At 40.1% G+C, this 20,876-nt stretch overlaps 1 long non-coding RNA gene across 1 annotated transcript in view; it reads left to right on the top strand.

Annotated features, from left to right (window-relative positions):
- The window catches only part of LOC129031418 (uncharacterized), a 60,283-nt gene extending 43,477 nt beyond the window's left edge, over positions 1-16,806 (top strand). The window contains exon 4 of the long non-coding RNA XR_008501034.2: positions 15,152-16,806. This is a non-coding gene — a long non-coding RNA (uncharacterized LOC129031418). The remainder of the gene's footprint in view (positions 1-15,151) is intronic.
- Positions 16,807-20,876: the final 4,070 nt, after the last annotated feature.

The following is a 20,876-nucleotide window of genomic DNA, read 5'->3' as shown; positions in this document are numbered from 1 at the left end:
TGAGGAGTAGATAGTGAGGTTGCTACTTACTGCTTACTTTAATACTCAGGGATTGAAATCCATGTTTCCATATCTCTTCATGCTCTCTACTCTGCATTTCCCCCACATCTGCTGTACATCAGTCTGAGTATGGAGAGGAACCATACAACTATTTCTAAATCCAATTTGCTATTGGAGAAGAAACTCCTACACATGATTGATTAAACAAGACTTTCTGTGATTCATGGCATGGACACAGCTGAGCATATAGAGAATAGGCTATCATTATTCAAACATGGAGGCATATGGAGATTGATAGTGGTAGATTCTCACTGACCCATTGACTTCTTTTATAGGATTACATAACGAGAACTATGGTTTGCATTTGGAAAGGGTGTCTCTCTTACATGGGATATAGTTTGTAGCCATGTAAAAGAGACTATCAATTATTCATAGAAGGTTGTTGATCACACCCTCAGGCTGATTTGCATGAATGAATGGGCTGATTTAACTGATTAACCATAGACAAGTACTGGTAAATACACCAGTAGTCTGTCACCCAGGCTGGAGTACAGTGACATGATCTTGGCTCACTGCAATCTCTGTGTCAGATTCTAAATGATGTCTGAGGGGAGTCAGCAGGGCGAATGGCAGGTAGCTGGAAAACCACTTGAGGAATAGTAGACAGTTTTGACATGGCTTTACTCTTTCTCTGGTCATGAGCAAGCTCTATGTACAGCATCAGCAGCGCAGTTATACCTTTTAGAGACAATAGTGGTTCCGAGCCAAGCATAAGCTCATGTGGGTGATCACCTAATGCACCTCATGTGGCATGGTTAATGTGTGGGGTTGTGCACCTGTACTCCAAACCTGCTGAGTCATGCTGTGCCAGAAGGCCGCCTCAGTCTACTCCTGACTAAAGCGTAGCCATTTCCCTTACACTCCACCCCCTAGGCTGAGGGCATCCTCTGGGCAGGGACACGTGCCCATAGGGTAGAGCCCTGAATCCATAACCCACAACAACAATACGGAGAGCAACAGCTCACTACTAGGACACCAGATATGCTACTTATGACTATTAGGGCCCATCATTGGCCAGAGCCTAAGGATGCCCACCATCTCTGCAGGGGGGCATCAGTAAGGCTCTCGACTCCATTAATCTCTTGTGAGAACTGTTGCAGGGCTGCTGTCATGTTCTGCTGATTGTCAGCAATAAAGGTACAACATTATATTCCTAAAAGAGAACAGGTGCCTCCTTGGGCAGTAGTTATTATGTCTAAGGCCATTTGGTTTTGCAGCGCCACCTTACTGATCTTATCAGTAAGGTGTTAACAGGAGGAGGGCCACTCGGGTGTAATTCAGAGCCTGAGTGGTGTGCTCTGCAAGAGCAGTAACTTGTGCTTGACACCCACTCCAGAGATAGTCATTGCCAAGAAGTAGAACCACCAGGGGGCTCGTCGAACCTGCAAAAACTGAGAGTGTAGAGCTTCCTGGTTATGTGGGTGTCTGGGCAATGTGGGAACAATGGCAGGTACATAAGGCCACCCCCAGGTACAACGTCTAGTTCAGTCTGCTGATAGGTAAGGCCACCTTGTGTCTCTACAGACCCATAAACCCCCAGGGGGCACAAAGTCCATTGGAGCTGACCTTACTGGGGCTGCTTGTTCTACCACACCTTTGGTGTGGTGATACCTGTTATTTTTTCACAGGCTGTGATGGGTACCCATCCCACATTGGTATTACCCCAGTGTTGCTCTATGCACCATGGTGCCTAGGCCAGGGGTACTACATGTTCCCCCACTAGCCAGCCTCACCCATCATAAACACTATGGGCCAGCAAGGGGGGGCAGGTGCACCATGGGTTTTGCAGCATCCTTTGTCCAAAGCTTGCTGCGTTGTATTCCAGGTGTCGGCCATCAGACCCCAAGTCTCCAGCCGTGTTGAGTTATCTGCAGGCCCTGATTTTATGTGCCAAGGTAAGCCATCCACAGCAGCTGCTTCTGGAAGGGCAGTGCAGATCCATCTGTTGGAAACATTGGTCACCTCAGCATAGGTGTGGACCCAGTCCATAATGCAGTTGGAGCATGTTAACTTATGGTCAAGATGACACAGCAGGCACAGATACTAACAGAGGTAAATCACGTCTCTCAGGCAAAATACAGGCTGACCTTTCATCCCTGAATGACAATGCAACCACCCAGGGCTTTTGCCCTGGGCGATGGTACCACACCTTCTCAGCTCGCCATGGTTCCTTTGAGTCCTGTATCTGCACCGGAGTCACAGGGGGAGCTCATAATAGGCCATACAGACAGTACATATATCCCCTGGAGGAGGGTTCCTTCCCTGGCTGTTCCCCTATGAACAGTCAACTGTGGGGCCCTTGTTTTAAACACCCAAGGAATGACATGCAAGTCATACTGTAAGCCCTCCTCCAGGGAGCTACAATGGCCAACCACTGGCATTGGCGGAGGCGGGGGTGGTGGTTGGAGGGTCCATGGCCACAGCCAGGTTTTCTGTTCTCCTACCTTCAGGGACATTGGGATAGGCAACAACAGGTTACCATTTGTCCCCCTACCTGGTCGGAGGAGGTCATCATTGGTACTTACCTGCAACTGAATGGGGGCAGGGCCAGGCTGCCTTTCCATGCCCGTTCATTCAAGGTTTGGAGCACCAGGTCCAGTCTGGAACTCCAGCTCCACAAAGATAGGGTTGTGACATGCAAGCATAACCCATTCTTCAAGAGCTCATTATATCACTCAATCATACCCACAGCTTGCAGGTTGTATGGCACACGGAATCCCCACTTTATGTCCGTTTGTTGTGCTCATTGTTGTGCTGTTGTCCAGTGAAATGTGTTCCCCTATCACTCTCAACAGCCAGGAGGCGAACATACATAGCACATAAATGTTGCAGGGCCTGGATGGTGCTCTGCTGGTTGGCCGCCCTACAAGGATAGGTGAACAATAGGCCTGTGGCTGTGTCCACAGCTGTTAGTGCATGCGTATACCCTTGTGACTTCGGCAGTGGCCCTATGTAGTATATTTGCCATCTAGTCAAGGGCACTTGCCCTATCATCACTTGTTGTGTAACACTGAGCATCTGCCTCCATTTAGGGTATGCCTGAGCTGGGCATTTCTGACAAGCCTCCCAAATATCTTGTGTGGGCAGGGACAGACCCCAACATTTACTGACCTGTTGCATCAGTTTACCCCTGGCATGTCCAAGTTTCCGGTGTAGTCACAAGGCCACATCTCATGTAGGTACTGACTCTAACCATTGGACCTTGACTGAGGCATCTGCCTCATCATTGCCGGGGGTGGCCAAAGGCATATGGCCTGACACATGATAAATAGTTATCTTTCTGATGACCCATTTCACAGAGGTCTTGCCACATGGCTTGGCCCTAAATGGGTTGGTGGCTGACTAGCCACTTCTGTATTTTCCAGGTAATTAACAACAAGGTTAAGCCTTGATAGACCACCTAGCTATCGGTACAGATACCATAGGTGTCACCTCCTTGGTGATCACCATCCATACTGGGCCATTCTGGGCCTCCTGGGATACTGATGGACATTTGTGCCCTATTTAGCTCAAAGGATAATAACCATTGCATCTGTTGCTCTAAGTTCAACCCATTGGCTACTTTGTCCTTACCTGGTTTCAAACCATATGATGTCAGCACTTGGTTGGACTGCACCTTCAAGCTGTAGTAGCACCTCGGCTAGACCCATCTGTGTACCATGCCCTATCAGGAAGGGGGGATGCCCTTCCTTAAATGGTGAAAGTTCAGAGTCTAGATGTGGCTCAGGCCCCGTGGTCTTGTCTTGCATTAGGACTACAGGTCACAAGATCTCTTGCAACTCTGCTGCTAAGGGACTTGTACTCCACTGATCCAAGTAGGTGCCCACTTCACCAAAGTGGATGTCTGTGCCATCCCAGTCCAGGAGGTCATTGCCCATGAACACACCCATCCCGCTATCAAGTAAGTCATCTGCATGACAACTGCAGCCCATCCTGTCACACTCTCACAAGCCTGAAGAGAGGCATATACAGCTGCTAGCTGTTTCTCTGTCAAGGAAAACTAGAGCTCAGCTTCCTTCCATAGTTGGGACCAAAAGCCTACTTGCATTCTCAGCCACTCTGTGCGCTGCCATAGGCCCCAACCAAAACCATCTGTGGTCACATGCACATCCAGCTCAAACGGGCACCCCTGGTCAACTACCCATAGGATTTGTGCCTGCTGAATAGCCCACTTGGCTGCCAGGAAGGTGGTCTCAGCCGCATCATCTGAATCCCAGGTAGAGCCCTTCTTTGTTAACAGATGCAATGGTTTTTATCATTTGAGCTAAATGGGGCACAAATGTCCATCAGTATCCCAGGAGGCCCAGAAAAGTTTGCAGCTGCTTCACCATAGAGGGCTGGAGGTATGTCTGAACCTTATAAATGATAGCCTCTCGGATGGCCTTTGTCTTACCCAACCAGATAACTTCCAAAAATTTGGCAGATAATCCAATCCAGGTCCTTGGACCTTGGATTTATTGACAGTCCAACCACATGCTGCCAAATGTTGCTGCAAGAGGGGCGCTCTTCCTTCTAAATCTGCAAGAGAATCAGAGGTTAACATAATATCATCAATATATTGGAATAGGCAGGCCCCTTCTGGACATTGCCAGGTGGCTAAATCCGTGGTAACAAGACCATGACATGTGGTGGGGCCAAGCACAGAGTGCTGTGGCAACATTGTAAAAGTCCATTGTCACCTGTCCCATGTGAAGGTGAACTGTTCCTGGCTCTCCGAAGCAATATCAATGGAGAAAAATGCATTGGCCAAGTCCACTACATAGTGGTAAGGTCCCAGTTCCATTGTCATACGGTTCATCAAATCCATGACTGATGGTACAGTTGGATGCAAAGGTGGTGTTACTTTATTCAGTTCCTGACAGTCTGCCATCATCCTCCAAGTTCCATCAGGCTTTCTAGCTGGCAACACTGGAGAATCATATAGGCTGTGGGTTCCTTGCACTATCTGCACTCCAGCTTTTTAATTATCTCAGTTATCTCTGTATGCCCATCTGGCAAATGATACTGTTCGGTGGACGTAACTCGTTGGGGTTGTGGCAAGACCTGAAGCTGGTGATGTGTATGTCCACACAGCACCAACTTCATCACATGCACTCAGAGTCTGAATTCAGCAGCCATGGTTTGTAACACCAGGCCATGTAAATGGTCCACCCCCAGAATGTATTCTGGTATGAGATAGACATACAGAGTATTTAAATGGGGAGCCAAATGGCAGATACTAAGGTGCAGAGATACAGGTTTCACTGTTACTAACCAGCTTCCATAACCGTCAATGTAAGCAGGTTTGTCCAGAAACTTATCTGGTTCCCCATAAACAAGGCTGTGATCTGCGCCAGTATCCACCAGCAGCAACACCCACTGTACATTGGTGGGGAACCAGTCGATTGCTAATTCCACATGTGGCCTCTAGTCATCCAGTGTCCTCCCAAGCTGGGCACCTTGGCCAGCTCCATAATCAAACAGGAAAGGCCCCATGGGATGGGGGGCCCCACAAGCAGAACATTTTCCCCTTCTTTACTGCACAGACCCCTCGGTCCCACTGATGGCCTTCTACTTCCCCGAGAGCTGCCATAGCAGTGGTCACTTCATGTATGCAGCACCCTATGTATGGGGTGAGGACAGCAGCTAGGGATCCAAAGGCACTCGGGGGAATGGAACCCAACACGAGATCCCTCATGTGGGAGGCGAAATGTTCATCATCTGGCCCCTGGGTATTCAGGTCAAACATAGCCTGCCACTTACCCATCTCCCCAATGACTTGCACCAAATTGGCATATGACTGCCATTTAGTCACGGTTTTGGGTATTTCACCAGTGTCATTCCACAGTTTGTATGGCTTCCCATAGCCACTCAATCAGGGTGTGGTCACCTTGCCCTTGTGCCAACCTCCTGCTCACCTGCAACTGCTGATGGAGGGAGGGGTGAGTCGTGATCGAGGCTAGCTTTTCCATCTCAGAGGTGGAACAGAAAATACTATCTGCTCCCTTTTCCCATAAATGAAACATCCATGCAGGCAGAGGTTGCCCTAGACCCTGGAGGCACTGCTTTCCTAATTCCCACAACTCAGTTGGGGTAAAGGCAGTATATGAAGTATGTTGCATTACAGTGTCAGGTCCTTGAGCCTGCCCTTGGGGCCTCAATGGCTGTTCATGATCTACCTTCTGACAGACCACTGGGTGAGATCACAGTGGGGGTTGTTCCTCCTCTGTATCAGAGTGGGAATCTCTGGCTGAGACCAGGGACCCAGGCCTGCATTCACAGCAGCCTCTAATTCCTTGTCAAAGCTCTGTAGCCAGGTCTCCAGGTGCCCTGCCTGCATCTGGAAGTCCCCATTCATGGCAGCTTTTAACTCTTTTTCTGAGCTGTGTAGCCAGGCCTCCAGGCTCTGTGCCTGCACCTGGAGGGCCCTTACCTGTGCTGCATCCCTCAGGGACTTGGTATGTACTTCTTGTAGTGCAGTCAAAAATGCCCATCCAACTCTGCCGGCAAAAGCTCGCTCCTTGGTGCTCTGCACTTCCAGCTGCTTCAGTGCCTTCTCCATGCTCATGAGGGACCCAGCTACCAATGCCCAGGTTTCTACCAGAGCCCATCTGAGAAGCACAGCTGCCACTGGGTACCACAGCCCATGTTGTGGCCACATGAGCCACCCAGAGGCAGCAGGGACTGAAGGCTCACTCACCTCAGGATCCTGTTTGTGATGCCAATTGTCAGGTTCTAACTGAGGTCTGAGTGAAGTTGGTGGGCAAGTGGTGGGTAGCTGGAAAAACACTTGAGGAATTGTAGATAATTTCAACATGGCTTTACTCTTTCTTTGGGTGTGAGCAAGGTGTATGTACAGCATCAGCAGGGTAGTTATATCTTTTACAGACAATAGTGGCTCTGAGCCAAGCACGAGCTCACATGGGTGATTGCCTAATGTGCCTCACGCAGTGTGGTTACATAATGTGCAGGGTTGTGCGCCTGTGCTCCAAACCCGCTGAGTCATGCTGCACCAGAAGGCTGCCTCAGCCTACTCCTGACTAAAGCACAGCCACTTCCCTTACACTCTGCCTCCCAGGTTCAAATGATTCTTACACCTCAGCCTCCTGAGTAGCTGGGATTACAGGCATGTGATATCACACTCAGTTAATTTTAGTATTTTTAGTAGAGATGGAGTTTCGCCATGTTGACCAGGCTGGTCCTGAACTCCTGGCCTCAAGTGATCTGCATGCTTTGGCCTCCCGAAGTGTTGGGATTACAGGCATGAGCCACCGCACCTGGCTATTGCCCCTCATTCTTTCTCTAGTTACTTATTCACCAGGTCGTTTTATCCAGTCTTAGGACATTGATCAGGTTTGGCTGTGTCCGCACCCAAATCTCATCTTGAATTGGTAGTTCCTATAATCCCCATATGTCATAGGAGGGACCTGGTGGGAGGTAAGTTAATCATGGGGGTAGTTACCCTCATGCTTTTCTTGTGATAGTGAGTGAGTTCTCAATAAATCTGATAGCTTTATAAGGGGCTTTTCCCACTTTTGCTCAGCACTTCTCCTTCCTGCCACCATTTGAAGAAGGGTATGTTTGCTTCCCTTTCTGCCATGATTTGTAAGTTTCCTGAGGTGTCCCCAGCCATGCTGAACTGTGAGTCAATCAAACCTCTTCCCTTTCTAAATTACCTAGTCTTGGGTATGTCTTTATTAGCAGTATGAAAATGAACTAATATACTGACTGAGCAAATAAATTGTTTATGACGTTATACTCTCCTGAGATAAGAATGAATCATTTTATGTCATAATAATATGATATATTCTCTGGATTATTATAAAAGCTTTAAGGTATAATATGAGAAAGTCATTTTTAGGCTTACATCTGGAGTTATATTTGATTTGCCCTCTTAGATAAACTTCTAAGCAATATGTCAAATTGTTCTTTATCTTATTCTAATAATCTAGTATTTGAAATCAAATAGGAAACATTATTTTCTCTTTGTTTTCTGAGTTTGAATTTGTAATATACCCAACAGTTCTTCTCCTCCTTCTTTTTTCTACCACCCCTTTATCATAATAATGATACATAAAATACAAAATAGGGAGTGGGAACAATTAGACACTTTTGACACATTCCGTGTTCTACATCAATAAATAGGTTTTAAATGGAACACAAGATGATCTATATTTCTCTAAAACTGACTAATACATTGAGCTTATCTAAGAAAAATGATGTGTTATACAACTGTAAAAGTTAGCTGACAAAACAAATAGTTGAAATAGTTTTTTTTTATTTTTCACATTAAGATGTCACATTTCAAACTAATGCTACACATAATAAATTTCCGAGTTAGCAGGCTTATCTTTTTCATGAAAATCTGAAATGCAAGCCATTTATTTCTACAACAGTAAATGTAAATTGCTAGGACATATAATATGTTAGTGATCAGAAATCACCAACATATTTTTCTTTGAGTAAGGGCTCTTGCATCAGTAGCCTTTGAAAAATGTATCAATTCCTTGTTTTCCCTGATAAGGAGGAAAGGTGACAAAGAGAACTAGAAGCACATGGCCATTTGGACAAATAAACACATTTAATAAAATGTCTTAGAATTGTACATAAAAACAAAAAAAAAAATGAGTGCATGCAAAAACCAGTGATACTTGAGTAAGATCTGTAGTCTAGTTCACTGTATTGGGCCATCAATTTCCTGGTTCTGAAAATGCACTGGGGTAATGTAAGATGTTACCATCAGAGAAATCTGGATGATAGGTACAAGAGACCTCTCTGTACTCAACTTTTTGTGATTCTATAATTATTTCAAGTTGAAAAATTTGAAATACACAAATAAAAACAATACAAAATTTAGCAAAGCTTAGAATATGGTAAAAATATTTACAACAGAAAACCAATCACTTGGTATGTTGTCTTTGCATTTCCATAGTTTGTATTTTCAGGTTTATAAGGGCACAATTTAATTTCCAAAATAAGCAGCAAAGCAGCAGATACTGAATAATGTAATATAAAATTGATTTCATTTATCAGTGTAACTGGGAAGTATTAGAGGTGCCAGATTGATATATAACATCTAATCAAAGGAAAAGCACCAATTGCTAATTTCAATGGCTCATATGATAATAAATTCTCCATCTATGCCAGATTTTTTAATGTTCCTAAGCAACAGTAGTCCTCCAGTGACTTCATTTTGATCATGTTAATGTGTGTTTTTACTCAAGGGTAGTTTGAGAAGCAAATTTTAACTACTATGAATGCTGGAATTACAAGGGGAAATCCCAAATGTCATATTATTTTGATATTATAAATAGTTCTATGCATAATATCAAAATAGATGAGGTTTACAATAATATCTAGGGCTTGAGGGTTCTTTGGTGTAGTAATTCATGAGTTTTCTAACCTTAGACTGGGGACATATTTGTAATTTACTTCATTTCTTGTAATTCATCTCAAGCTGGAAAGACTCTCAGGTTACACTTTCAGGGTTTCCCCGGTGTAACAGCTTATGATGTATTTGTGATTCTGGTGATAACTCTAAATATTAAAACTTCAAGACTCATGATATTTATACTGGATCTGGCACTGTTACCTAAAATAGAGAGTGGTTGTCTGCTTACAACAACACTTCCTACGATTTAGTAGTTGATATCCATTTTAAAAATCCAATCTTAAAACTTTTTAAAGTCCGTGTAAAGCTCCTTAGTTTCTAGTGATAAAACCTACAAATAGTAAAGTACAACTTAAATACCAACAAAGTACAGTCATGCGCCACATAATAACATGCTGTATAGGCTTGTAGCCTGGGAGCAATTGTGTATACCATATAGCCTAGGTGTGTAGTAGGCTATACCATCTATGTTTGTGTAAGTACACTCTACAATGTTCACACAAAGATGAAATCATTTAATGATTCATTTCTCAGAACATATCCCTATCATTTAACGATGCATGACTGTAATAGGATAATCTAGAAACATTGGAACTTCTATATTTAAGTAACGGTTGTCTTTTAAAAGGGTGTTATTTTAGGAGTTTTTATGCTTATTTCAGTGACTCTGCCATTGTTCAAATATGTTGGCCTCGTCTATGGGCTTTGCCTATGGGTAAAGACCCCTATTTTTAATTATTGTGTTGAAAATCACAAAGCACGAGACCTATTCCCCTAATACATTTTAAGGGTACTGTACGGTGTTGTTAACCATAAGCACAATATTGTACAGCAGATCTCTAGAACTGTTTCATCTTGCATAACTGAAACTTTATACCCATTGAGCAACATATTAGGGTTCTCCCAGAGAAACAGAACCAATAGTACACACGTATACACACACACATTGACTTTGTAATATATCCAACAGTTCTTCTCCTCCCCCTTCTTTTTTCTACTACCCCTTCTTCATAATAATGATACATAAAATACAAAGGAGGCAGTGGGAGCTATTAAACACTTTTGACACGTTCCATGTTCTACATCAATAAGTAGGTTTTAAATGGAACACAACATGATCTATATTTCTCCAAAACTGACTAATACATTGAGCTCTGTGTGTGTGTGTGTATGTACTGTTGGTTCTGTTTCTCTGGAGACCCCTAATATGTCGCTCAATGGGTATAAAGTTTCAGTCATGCAAGTAAGTATATATATAAATATCACAAAACAGGAGACTTATCCCCCTAATACATTTTAAGGGTACTGTACAGTATTGTTAACATAGTCTATGTTAAACATAGTCTATATGTTTAAAATAAGTACACAATACTGGTAATGTATTATTAGATAGCATGGCTAATTTCTAGACTATTATGAGAAATTCTTTTAAAAATTTAAATTATAGATGGCTTAGAAGATTATAGAATTCAGATTAAGTCAACTAGAATGTGTTTTTCTAATCTTGCAATTCTATTTCTGTAATAACACCTTTTTTTTCTCATACTCACCATAAATTATAGTTTTAAATAAATATTTTACTGGTATTTGTCAACCCTTGGCATATATTTAGTTTATATGACTCTCTCTCTCTCTATATATATATTTATTATACTTTAAGTTCTAGGGTACATGCACACAACATGCAGGTTTGTTACATATGTATGCATGTGCCATGTTGGTGTGCTGCACCCATTAACTCGTCATTTACATTAGGTATATCTCCTAATGCTATCCCTCCCCCCTCCCCCCACCCCACAACAGTCCCCGGTGTGTGATGTTCCCCTTCCTGTGTCCAAGTGTTCTCATTACTAGGGTTCAAAATACTAAATCTTACTGTGTCTGTCCACAGGGGAACAGATTTCTTTACTATACACCTAACTTGTCCTATGAGCTGTCAAAGGGATTAAAGCCTTCAAGGATGTTATGTCTTTACTTAAACATATTAACTAACATGGATATTCACTAAAAAGCAAGAGAAAAATTATACTTTTTAAATGTAAAATGCCAAGTGAAATAAAAAAAAAAAGAAAAAAAAGCTGAAAAAGTATCTAGAATTAGGAAGTGGTACCAGTAGTTTTCCTTATGACTGGAAAACATAAATCAGTGTGGTTTGTGGTTTTTGGCTCGGCAGCATAAACATCGCCTGGGAACTTGAAAGAAATGTAGAATCTCAACCTCCACTCAAGATCAATTTAATTAGCACCTTCATCTTAAAATCTTAACAAGACCCTCAGTAAGCATGTTAAGTTTGATAAGTGCATTTTAAGGGTACTTTTAATCTGGCAATGGTGAAGTAGGATGGTGAGAAGACTTGTTAGGTGGCTCTTGCAAGAGTCCAGGTATGTGATACGGAAGGCCTGAATGGTATAGCGGCAGTGTGAATAGGGATTGATGCAAGCTGCACATTTCTCTACAATCTCTGGAGATTTTAAAAGTAATTCTTGTGCTTAGGTTCTGCTCTCAATTTTTTTTTTTAATTTTTACAATGGATCTGAGGTGAAACTTAGGTAATGAGTATTTTTAAAAAGGTCCCCTAATGATCCCAAAGGTGCAACCAAGGTTGAGAACCAGGGCTCCACTGCTCCAGGGATTGGAGGCTTTTAAAGAAACTATATTATCTAATATTTGGTAAGCAGAGTAAAAGTAAGTAAGGATGTGGCATAATAGTAACACAAAAGTAATTTATACAAAAAAGATGCTATTCATTTTAAATGTTTGAGTTAGCTTTTCTTTTCTTTCTTTTTTTTTTCTTTTTTTAACAAATAGCCTTTATTCATTTGGGTCATGAATTATCAAATAAAGTTTATCTTCTCCTACAGATTTTCACTGTATGGAATTTTGTTCATGCCTTAAATACATTTAAAAAAATATATTTAGAAACTAAACACACAGAATACATTGGTTTCTATAAATTGTAATTAATAAATTGAAAATTCTCTGTGGGAAATCACAAGGCATGAATATTATATATCTAATTATGAAATGCAAACTTATTAAGAGACAAACATTTCATTAAAAAGTGAATAGAACATAAGAAATATATTTAGGCAGCTGGTTAATGTAGAGTTAAATAATTTCAATGTGACAGTATTTCCTTGCTATGTTTTACTTTGACTATTATGAATTGTCAGTGTTTCTCAATACTAATGTTAGGGCTCAGTATTATTACCCTTCTTTAGATAGTCTGTTGCACATTTCTGACACCTACCTGGTATATACCAGTAAGCACTTGGGCTGGGATTACTGAGTCTGCATATCTTGTCTACACATTCAAAATTTTTTGGTTATTCCTTTTACAGGGCATAATTATTCACAAACAGTATTAGCAATATCAAGCAGTGTCCAAAAGTCAGAGTTTCTACTAATTCAATTTTTTTTCTCCAGTTCTCAGATAAACTCATGCTATTTATTTTGTTGCTCAGAGAAGAAAGGAACTAATTTTTTTTCTTTGAGCACATGCTGTTTGTCATACATTGTGCTAAAAGCTTTACATGCAAACCCTTTGATTCTCATGGCAAACTTGCCAGGTACCATTAAACTCAAGCCTGCCTGACTTCAAGCTCATGCACTTTTGACTGAATGCATCATCTTTCCTTTGTTAAATGTCCTGGAGCTCAATACAGGTGATATTTAACAACATTTAGCAGAAAATGCTTTTGCTTGCTCTTATACAGCATCTTTCTTGAGGTTACTAAAGTAGTATCATAAAACGCTTTATACTTTTGTTTTAAATTCTCTAGCCTTTCATTTCCTTCACAGTGTAAAATCAGGAGTCTTATTGTCAGGGTCCTGCCCACATTTCCAGATTCTTCTTCCATATAACCACACCTGCTATGGGTCCTGTCAAAACAAATCTACTTCAGTTCTCTGAACTTGCCTGTGTTCTTCTAAGCTGTTCTTCTGTCCATATTGTTTTTTTGCTCTGCCTGAAATGCTTTTATTCCTTGTTAATTCTATGACACATTTCTAACCTTCTATATTAATCTGGGTTCTCCAGAGAAATAAAATCAGTAGGATTTATGTATATTGATAGATATAGATATATAGATTTACTGTAAGGAATTGGCTCACATGGTTTTGGAGGCTGAGAAGTTCTAGGATCTGCAGTCAACAAGTTGCAGATGATAGATATAGTCTGAGTCTGAAGGCTTGAGACCCAGGAGGGCTGATGGAGTGTAAGTTTCTAAGTCAAGTGTCAAGGGAGAAGACTGATATCCCAACTCAAAGATAGTTGGTTAAAGAGTAAATTCTTTCTTACTCTGCCTCTTTGTTGTACTCAGGCCTTCAGTGGGCTGGATAAGGCCCTCCCACATTGGGAAGGGCCATCTGCTTTATTCAGTTTACTGATTCAAACGTTAATCTCATTCAGAATCACTCTCACAGACATACCCAGAATAATGTTTAACCAAATATATGGATACCCCATGACCCAGCCAAGTTGATACATAAAATTAATCACCACATCTTTCTTCAAGATTTAACCTAAAGGTCACTTATGCTTTACAGTCTTTCCTGAGCATTCCAGGCTAACTTAATTGCCTCCTACACCCTGTTGAACAGGGTAGCAAATGCTACCCTGTTCAACTGATCTATTTCTTTTTCGAAAGGGCATACAACTAGACTACGTTACCCAAGCTCACTTGTGCTTTAGTGAAGCCATGCCATCTCACACTTTTCTTCCACACAATCTACTTCTCTCTCTTCTCCTGTCTGTTAGTTGTTTGCTTATACAGACAAGGAATCTTTAGGGGGCCATGTATTGAAGATGCAGGTAGCAGTGTTCCTGAACGTTTGCAAGGAACACATCAGTCACTCTTTCACCCTGCCAAAGCTTCACTGTCCTACTGATTGAACTGTATGTGAGAAATAAAATGTCATCATATTAAGCAACTGAGATTTGTATGTTTATCTGTTATAGCAGCAAGTCTTAATTTACCTAATCCACACATTGTGACAGATGTTCTTAATGTCCCACCCCATATTGTTACATGTCCAGCTTTGAGATCCCTGCATGTGGGGTAGAGTTTCTGGCACGCTGACCAATTCCCACTTTAAGCATCTGTGCCTCTGTGCCTCACTGTATGAAGGATTTATCTGGCACCATAGAAACTTACCATGCACAGTGACAACCTGGAAGAGTGAGAGAGAGCCTCAGCCAACAGGGGACCAGAGTCAGTGGATAAGATGCTTGAGGCTTTCCATCTACCAGTGAGATAAATATGAAGCACGTTTCATATGGTTCTCACAGGGTTCACAGTGGGATTTAGCCCCGGTGCCCACAGTACCCTGCTCGTTAACGTACTGTTTATATTGGCCTTTCTCCATTCCCTGTCTCACATATACTTCCTGGAATCATGTCAAATAAACTGCACCTAAGGTCTTCTATCTAGGTCAGCTTTTGGGGGACCCAAAAGAAGACAATATCTAATATAGCTTATCTCACATTGCTTTAAACCTTTGTCCTTATATCTATGTCTTTCACTAGATTATGAGACTCTTAAGGGACTATAGTAGGTAGAATTTTAGATGGCTCCCAAGATTCCTGCTTCCTGGTATACATGCTCTGAATAATCTCCCCTTGAGTGTGAGAAGGACTTTTGAATATGATATAGTCACTTTTTTGATTAGGCTACAATATATGGCAAAGATAATGATTATGTTACTTTATACACAATTTAGCTGACTAAAGTCAGAGATTCCCCTGCTGACCTTGAAAAAGCAAGTCACCATGAATTCAACAGGTGCAAAGAAATGAATTCTGTCAACAATCAAGTGACTTTGGAAGAGGTTCCTGAGCCTCAGATGAGACCCCAGCCTGGCCAACACTTTGAAGCCTCATGAGAATGACCATCCAACTAAGCCTTGCCCTGACCCCTGAACCCATGGAAACTGTGAGATAATAAATGTATGTTGTTTTAAGCTATTACGTTTGGGATAATTTCTTACATCATAGGCAACTATTGCAGCCATGTAGTTATTCTTTTAAAAATTAATATGAACTATTTCAAATATATAGAAAGTAGTAAAGAATAGTATAAATAGTATCATGTATCCAATATGAAGAAATAGAGTATTATAAGTAATGTTGAAATTTGTTGTATAGCCTTTTCTAATTCTGCTTTCCTTAATTCTTCCCGAGATGCAACCCACTGTAATGAAGGTGTTGATTAGCGTTTATGCGCATTTTTTAGAACAGCATTTCACTATATGTATGTATGTCTAAAAGCAACATATAATATCATTTATTTCTGTTTGATTTCTCCTCTATTAGAAATAGATAAAATGCTTTCATTATAATTGTTTCCTGTTAATTTTTTTTGTATCATCGTCCAGTTTTACATTATGAATTTTAACAACATTTTGTTAGTTGCTGTGACAGAGACATTTAATATTACTGAATAAACATGTGCTTCATCACATCTGCCAGCTCCCTAACAGTTGGGTCATGCCATGTGACAAGTTCTGGCCAACTGCTTGGCAGTTGGCAACCAAGGAACTGTATGTTAAGATGATTGGGCCTGCCAGGTTTGAAACTGCCAGGACTTCTGAGTCACCACATGGAAAACTGCTGGTCTGCAGAGTTATAAAATTTGGCTAGGACTTCGTGTTGAGTGAGAAATAAACCTTTTGTTTGTGAAGCCAGTATAAGTTATTATTGTAGCATAGCCTACATTATTCTGTCTGATGTAGAAAAATACAAGTTCATGTTATTTTATACTGATGTTATTATGTTCCTTTAATAATTTATCCTTATTAAACCCTTTGCCTCATATTTTACTTGATAATTTTTGATCATCCCATTATTTTCAACCCTTTGTTTTATTTAAGACTTGTAACTAGGCTATAGCTGGGTGTATCTTAAAAATCAAATCTAATAGTTTTTTCTCTTCTTTTAGGTATTTTAATCCACTTACATTTTTGGAATTACTAATAGATTTACTTAGACTTATTTCTATGGTTTTATTATTATCAAGATTTTAGTTCCAACTTTTAAAAAATAACCATCATTAGCTGTCATTTGATATTATAGTCAGTAGTTGGTACAATTTGTTAGCTTATTGTTAAAAAATTGTTTTCTGTATTTAGTGTTGTTTTATTCCAGCCCCTTATTTAAAAGGCTTTTCCCTCTGAACTCATCATTGATCTGGATGAGGTGCATACTCTTTTAACAGTGTTTATTATGTGTGTATGAAAAGGTCTGTAGATAATAAGCTCCATTAAACTCTTTCGCATATGAAAATGTCTTTATTTCACCTTTACCTTTGAATGATATGTATAGCGTTCAGTTATTTTTCAAAAATGTTTTGCTGATATTACTTTACAAACTTCTGGTAGCTATAATTGCTGTGGATAAGTCAGCTCTTAGCTGAACTGTCATTCCTTTGCAGATAGTCTTTGACTTATTCTGAGGTTTTTTTTAATCAGGAAGTTCTGAAATTTCACTATAATACATCTGTTTTTTAACATCATATTTGAATTTAATTTTTGATCTGGGAGTTTCAGTTTTTAATTCTTGAATATTCTTAATCATTGTCTCATCACCATTCCTTCTGTCTTTTTTTTTTTTTCTGAACCTCTCACTAAACACAACTGAGATCACTCAATCTATTTTTCTTGTTCCTTATTTGCTCTTTATTTTCATTATCTTTCCAAGTTCTGGGTGATTTCCCCACTACTAATTGTCTCTTTGTCTGAGTCTATTTTTAAGTTTGATTGCATTTTTTATTTCAATGACTATATTTCAACTTTGAAGGCATTTAATTAATTCTTTTTCATATCTATTTGGTTGTTTCAGATATATCTTATTTTGTTTTATAATTTGTTATTTTTGTATGAGATTATTTCTGTGTTAATCTCTGTGAATGTATTATTTCACAGATAAAGGTTCTAAGAATTTGTTTTCCTTGCAGTAATTTATTTTGCAATTGTGGATTTTGTTTTCTATTTTCCTTAAATATTTCTTCATATGTTTTAGAATATTTTGAGGATTTTTTTTGGGATAGAAAATATTTGTTCCCGTTTCTTTTTTTAAAATTCAATGAAGTGAAGTTCACCTAACAAAATCAACCATTTTTTTTACAACATTTTTTTATTTTATTTTATTTTATTTTATTTTATTTTATTTATTATTATTATTATTATACTTTAGGCTCTATGGTACATGTGTGCAACGTGCAGGTAAGTTACATATGTATACATGTGCCATGCTGGTGCGCTGCACCCACCAACTCGTCATCTAGCATTAGGTATATCTCCCAGTGCTATCCCTCCCCCCTCCCCCCACCCCACAACAGTCCCCGAAGTGTGATGTTCCCCTTCCTGTGTCCATGTGTTCTCATTGTTCAATTCCCACCTATGAGTGAGAATATGCGGTGTTTGGTTTTTTGTTCTTGCGATAGTTTACTGAGAACGATGATTTCCAATTTCATCCATGTCCCTACAAAGGACATGAACTCATCATTTTTTATGGCTGCATAGTATTCCATGGTGTATATGTGCCACATTTTCTTAATCCAGTCTATCATTGTTGGACATTTGGGTTGGTTCCAAGTCTTTGCTATTGTGAATAATGCCGCAATAAACATACGTGTGCATGTGTCTTTATAGCAGCATGATTTATAGTCCTTTTGGTATATACCCAGTAATGGGATGGCTGGGTCAAATGGAATTTCTAGTTCTAGATCCCTGAGGAATCGCCACACTGACTTCCACAAGGGTTGAACTAGTTTACAGTCCCACCAACAGTGTAAAAGTGTTCCTATTTCTCCACATCCTCTCCAGCACCTGTTGTTTCCTGACTTTTTAATGATTGCCATTCTAACTGGTGTGAGATGGTATCTCATTGTGGTTTTGATTTGCATTTCTCTGATGGCCAGTGATGGTGAGCATTTTTTCATGTGATTTTTGGCTGCATAAATATCTTCTTTTGAGAAGGGTCTGTTCATGTCCTTCACCCACTTTTTGATGGGGTTGTTTGTTTTTTTCTTGTAAATTTGTTGGAGTTCATTGTAGATTCTGGATATTAGCCCTTTGTCAGATGAGTAGGTTGCGAAAATTTTCTCCCATTTTGTAGGTTGCCTGTTCACTCTGATGGTAGTTTCCTTTGCTGTGCAGAAGCTCTTTAGTTTAATTAGATCCCATTTGTCAATTTTGGCTTTTGTTGCCATTGCTTTTGGTGTTTTAGACATGAAGTCCTTGCCCATGCCTATGTCCTGAATGGTATTGCCTAGGTTTTCTTCTAGGGTTTTTATGGTTTTAGGTCTAACATTTAAGTCTTTAATCCATCTTGAATTGATTTTTGTATAAGGTGTAAGGAAGGGATCCAGTTTCAGCTTTGTATATATGGCTAGCCAGTTTTCCCAGCACCATTTATTAAATAGGGAATCCTTTCCCCATTTCTTGTTTTTCTCAGGTTTGTCAAAGATCAGATAGTTGTAGATATGTGGCATTATTTCTGACGGCTCTGTTCTGTTCCATTGATCTATATCTCTGTTTTGGTACCACTACCATGCTGTTTTGATTACTATAGCCTTGTAGTATAGTTTGAAGTCAGGTAGCGTGATGCCTCTAGCTTTGTTCTTTTGGCTTAGGATTGACTTGGCGATGCGGGCTCTTTTTTGGTTCCATATGAACTTTAAAGTAGTTTTTTCCAATTCTGTGAAGAAAGTCATTGGTAACTTGATGGGGATGGCATTGAATCTGTAAATTACCTTGGGAAGGATGGCCATTTTCATGATATTGATTCTTCCTACCCATGAGCATGGAATGTTCTTCCATTTGTTTGTATCCTCTTTTATTTCCTGGAGCAGTGGTTTGTAGTTCTCCTTGAAGAGGTCCTTCACATCCCTTGTAAGTTGGATTCCTAGGTATTTTATTCTCTTTGGAGCAATTGTGAATGGGAGTTCACTCATGATTTGGCTCTCCGTTTGTCTGTTATTGATGTATAAGAATGCTTGTGATTTTTGTACATTGATTTTGTATCCTGAGACTTTGCTGAAGTTGCTTATCAGCTTAAGGAGATTTTGGGCTGAGACAATGGGGTTTTCTAGATATACTATCATGTCATCTGCAAACAGGGACAATTTGACTTCCTCTTTTCCTAATTGAATACCCTTGATTTCCTTCTCTTGCCTAATTGCCCTGGCCAGAACTTCCAACACTATGTTGAATAGAAGTGGTGAGAGAGGGCATCCCTGTCTTGTGCCAGTTTTCAAAGGGAATGCTTCCAGTTTTTGCCCATTCAGTATGATATTGGCTGTGGGTTTGTCATAAATAGCTCTTATTATTTTGAGATATGACCCATCAATACCTAATTTATTGAGAGTTTTTAGCATGAAGGGTTGTTGAATTTTGTCAAAGGCCTTTTCTGCATCTATTGAGATAATCATGTGGTTTTTGACTTTGGTTCTGTTTATACGCTGGATTACATTTATTGATTTGCGTATATTGAACCAGCCTTGCATCCCAAGGATGAAGCCCACTTGATCATGGTGGATAAGCTTTTTGATGTGCTGCTGGATTCTGTTTGCCAGTATTTTATTGAGGATTTTTGCATCAATGTTCATCAAGGATATTGGTCTAAAATTCCCTTTTTTTGTTGTGTCTCTGCCAGGATTTGGTATCAGGATGATGCTGGCCTCATAAAATGAGTTAGGGAGGATTCCCTCTTTTTCTATTGATTGGAATAGTTTCAGAAGGAATGGTACCAGCTCCTCCTTGTGCCTCTGGTAGAATTCGGCTGTGAACCCATCTGGTCCTGGACTTTTTTTGGTTGGTAAGCTATTGATTATTGTCACAATTTCAGCTCCTGTTATTGGTCTATTCAGAGATTCAACTTCTTCCTGGTTTAGTCTTGGGAGGGTGTATGTGTTGAGGAATTTATCCATTTCTTCTAGATTTTCTAGTTTATTTGCATAGAGGTGTTTGTAATATTCTCTGATGGTAGTTTGTATTTCTGTGGGATCGGTGGTGATATCCCCTTTATCATTTTTTATTGCATCTATTTGAGTCTTCTCTCTTTTTTTCTTTATTAATCTTGCTAGCGGTCTATCAATTTTGTTGATCCTTTCAAAAAACCAGCTCCTGGATTCATTGATTTTTTGAAGGGTTTTTTGTGTCTCTATTTCCTTCAGTTCTGCTCTGATTTTAGTTATTTCTTGCCTTCTGCTAGCTTTTGAATGTTTTTGCTCTTGCTTTTCTAGTTCTTTTAATTGTGATGTTAGGGTGTCAATTTTGGATCTTTCCTGCTTTCTCTTGTGGGCATTTAGTGCTATAAATTTCCCTCTACACACTGCTTTGAATGCATCCCAGAGATTCTGGTATGTTGTGTCTTGGTTCTCGTTGGTTTCAAAGAACATTTTTATTTCTGCCTTCATTTTGTTATGTACCCAGTAGTCATTCAGGA

Source organism: Pongo pygmaeus, chromosome 11 (genome assembly GCF_028885625.2).
Source record: "Pongo pygmaeus isolate AG05252 chromosome 11, NHGRI_mPonPyg2-v2.0_pri, whole genome shotgun sequence".
Classification (NCBI taxonomy): Eukaryota; Metazoa; Chordata; class Mammalia; order Primates; family Hominidae; genus Pongo; species Pongo pygmaeus.
This window is presented reverse-complemented; position numbering and strand designations above follow the sequence as displayed.